Source organism: Zychaea mexicana (assembly GCF_025766255.1).
Source record: "Zychaea mexicana strain RSA 1403 chromosome Unknown BDB00scaffold_78, whole genome shotgun sequence".
NCBI classification, from domain to species: Eukaryota; Fungi; Mucoromycota; class Mucoromycetes; order Mucorales; family Lichtheimiaceae; genus Zychaea; species Zychaea mexicana.
In genome coordinates, this window is record NW_026516741.1 from 80,960 (window position 1) to 85,103 (window position 4,144).

The following is a 4,144-nucleotide window of genomic DNA, read 5'->3' on the forward strand; positions in this document are numbered from 1 at the left end:
TTATGATAGACATGATCATCTGCTACACGGTCTTTGATGTAGCCTTATTCTCAGATAAGTATTGAATACGATAGAACCGGCGAGATAAAGCAAGTGGATATAATGGGCAACAACCGGACTTTGTCTTCTTTCACTACTACCACACCACCTTGCTCACTTTGATTCTCCAGCAACACTTCTAATATCTTTACATTGCGCATATTTCTTTTTATAGCCGAAAAACATGGATGGTACATCATTGGCGCAATTACCCGCAGAAGCAAAATGTTCCTCTATTCGTTCGAAGGCAGCGGAAAAGAACATGAATGTGGCTATCATCGAAAACATTATCATAGATCCAACAGCTCATGGCTAGCAATGCAACCCTATGTGTGGCAGTATTATATGCGAGCCTGGCCTTGGTAGCTAGTATAGTGTTTCAATGCGGATTTCAAATTTAGATTGGCTGTACAATATTAAAATGTAGGTATATGTCGTTGAGAGACAGGGAGAAAGCCAATACATAGACGTCACTATCAATGACGCTAAAAGCACACCCGCTTTCCTCTATGATGGCCATCTTGATGTTCCTGGTGTGTGCACATGCATAAGAGACCTTACGGACTGCGTGTAACCCAGTCGAGCATTGATGTTCTGGTGCGAGCTGCTCTGTGCCATTCAAACAAGAAAAGAGAGACTTGATTTCACATTCTTCCGTCTCTTCTCCTCGTCCACATAAAGCACTTCTTTTCTCACTCCCACTTCTCCTTTAAGGAACGAACGTCACCAGCAAAGGTGACGACAAGCACTAGCAGACGCGTGACGACGGTGACATGTAAATAAGCAATGTACCAACAACACCACCAGAACAATGGCTGTAGCGTCAACAGCAGCAGCCGCAACAGCGACAAGAATGAAGAGTTCTTCTTGGACGGTCATCCTAGAGACAATGCAGATGCACCGCCAGAGTACAAAAACCCATGGACATACGGCGAGAGTCTGCTAATCTCATGGATGTCACACGCGCCTGTACTTTCAAACGCGCGTAAGAGCACAAAGTGTAGTGGGGCTTCTGTAAGCATTGTACCGATTGCCACTTGGAATCACGGATCGCCGGTATAGCTTCCCAACAGACAATGCCCCCGTCATGCGCCATTATCGATAGTCTAGGCCTTGTGTAACCTCAGTGTCGAGTAGAAGAAAAGCGCGTCATTATACTTTAACAAGTGGAGACACTTCGTGAGAGCCTTGTTGAAAGACAAGACTAGTGTGTATGTGTAGCCTGAAGTGAGCACATTGTAAAGGGGAATGTCAGTGAGGTTGCATTCCGAATGCCTCGGGAGATGACAGACCCATAGTTCGGCGTGTCCAACACTGCTTGTCGGTGTAACATGGCATCACCTGGGCTGGCAAGTGACGCTGTCAATTTTCTTTTTTTCCTTTTTTGGATCAGCTGTCCAAGCGAACAGATAAGATTTAAAAGCACTGCATGGAAATAATTTCTGCTACTTTGCTCCTCTCTCTTCCTCTCTCTCTCTTTTCTTTGAATCATGAAAATTGTGACCAAGATTTCGAATGCAAAAAAGTACCCGTGCACAGTGTCGACGAGCATAACGATGAATCGGGATGGCCGCGTCCAAAAGTTTGTCGTCTCAGCCAGGACTACCCGTAGCAGCAGAAGCAGTGGCAGTAGCAGCAGTGGTAGCAGTGGCAGCAGTGACAGTAGCATCATTGGCAGCAGCAGTGGTAGCGGCAGTAGCAGCAGTGACAGTAGCAGCAGCAGCAGTGACAGTAGCAGCAGTGGTAGCAGTGGCAGCAGTGACAGTAGCAGCATTGGCAGTAGCAGTGGTAGCGGCAGTAGCAGCAGTGGCAGTAGCAGTAGCAGTAGCAGCAGCAGCAGCAGTGGCAGTGGCAGTGGCAGTGGCAGTGGCAGTGGCAGTAGCAGTGGCAGCAGTGGTAGCAGCGGTATCAGTGGCATCAGCAGTGGCAGTAACAGCGGTAGCAGTGGTAGCAGCAGCGGTATGTAGTAGTAGCAGTATGTAGTTTAATAAAAAGCATTGCGCTGTATAAAATCAAAAGATACGTCGTCGTTTTTCTGCTATTACGTACGCGTGTACTGTGTGTGTGTGTGTGTGTGTGTGTGTGTGTTTGAGAAACTTAAAAATCACCAGGCCTACGAGAATTATGGTGGAGACCTGAGGCAAAGGATGTGGTTATTAGACGCTAACGTCGCTTCCCAACTGTTGTGACGTGTTGACTAATGCATTCACTGTTGACAAAGACGGTTAGAGTGTCCGATGGATACAAGGGGTTATCGTGTATACACGTTGGTTTGGGCTCGTTGCGGCCAGTAGTAGATGCATCGCTCGAGAAATCATTCCGAATGTCATGTCTAAGATGCATGAAGCTTGTTGCCGTGCTTTCCACATTAATTTACATCTTACGACGCTCAGGATAAATCAAAAAATGAACGAGGAGACGCGTTTAATACCACTACTACGTACGGAATGCCACCAACTGCAAAATTTAACGCTCAGTAGTAGGGGGGGTATTAGGATACCAAAAATCCTTGCCGAGTGTTGTTTAGCACTCAGGGATTCCTCAGGCGGAAAAAGGCTACGATACCATTCGTTATACCAAAATGTCTCCGCAGCAGAAATACTCACACCGCAGGCAACAGCAATTGGTTGTCAATAAAGCAAACTCATAAGCCTTACCAAAGAAGGGTTTTCATGGAGCGCGAAAAGCGAGGACATCTTTGTTAAGGTCATTGGCTGGTACAGTACAGGTACTCGACCGCTCACGATAAAGACCAGATGTTGGAGGTCTGACGCACGTTCATTGGTAGCCTTACGTCGAAAATTCATGTTTGCTTTCTGAGATTTTTGAATGCTCTGGAAAGCTTTCCGAGGCTTTCGAAGGCTTCAAAAAGCATCAGGTTACAACCTTTTCTCTGCCGTCCCTGCTACTGCCTACATATCTGCTGCCAGTCATCCTGTATACCCTGACTGCTATTTTCAAACTTAGAACAAAAGCTAAAGCCATCCTTGCTAATTACATGCGCTAAATATATCGAGTAGTGGATGTAAGGAGCAACTCATGCCGACAAGAGCAGCCAGGTGACGACGCGCTCTAAATTTCTTTTAACGTCACATCGACAGGTTGTCGCTCCCTGGCGGTGCTGCTGCTCTTCTTTCTACTCCTTCTGTTCATCGACATTCTGGTTGTTGCGGCTGTGTCCCTTGACCGTCACTACCACTTCTTTCTTTGACTCGGCCGTTGTGACATATTTTGATTTTGGAAGTCAAACTTACTTGGAGTGAACTTGGTAGTGATTTCCATGTTATTGAATTGGTGCATGAAATCATAAGAGATTTTTGGTGTTACACACACTTTCGGAAATGTTCCCACTCGACTCTTGCCCCTTATGCATATGGTACACCGATAAGAGGCAAGCTTCAGTGAACAGAAAAGAACGAAACTCATCGTGATCGCCAAGTAGCGAGATGGGACGAGTGTGTGCATGGAGCCTGGAGCGTCTACAATGTGCAGGTGTTATCGGTGTGAAGCATGGCCCTTGAAAGATTGTCATCCGTTGTTCGCGATCCTTGTGCAACATCGGATGGTCAAACAGGTCAAACTGTGACGCCTACAAAAGAACTGGACTCGACTGCGCATTTCCCTTTCTCTTTCTTCTTCCTCACTGTCGAAAGATCTTTTCCACCTTTTCCACTTCATTGAACGATACCCTTTTCAGCTTCTTTATTGAAGGGTTGCCTTCTGCTACTTGATCCGAGTGGATGTACGTGCAGAATCAGTATTCGTTATTGTTTTCGGCGTACATTTGCGACTTTCATTAGGATCTTTGTGGCGCAGTGCACGAGTCGCTATTGCAGCGAGCCCTATCCGTGAGCGCACTACATGCCGTAAAGTTCTTTACCGCAGTGCACTCACAAAGTAAGTATACACGTAATTCCCCCCTTGACAAACTGCTCTCACCCATCTTCTTCTATTTGAGGGCTGTCTTCTACTACTTGGGTCCGAGTGGGTGTACGTGCAGAATCAGTATTCGTTATTGTTTTCGGCGTACATTTGCGACTTTCATTAGGATCTTTGTGACGCAGTGCACGAGTCGCTATTGCAGCGAGCCCTATCCGTGAGCGCA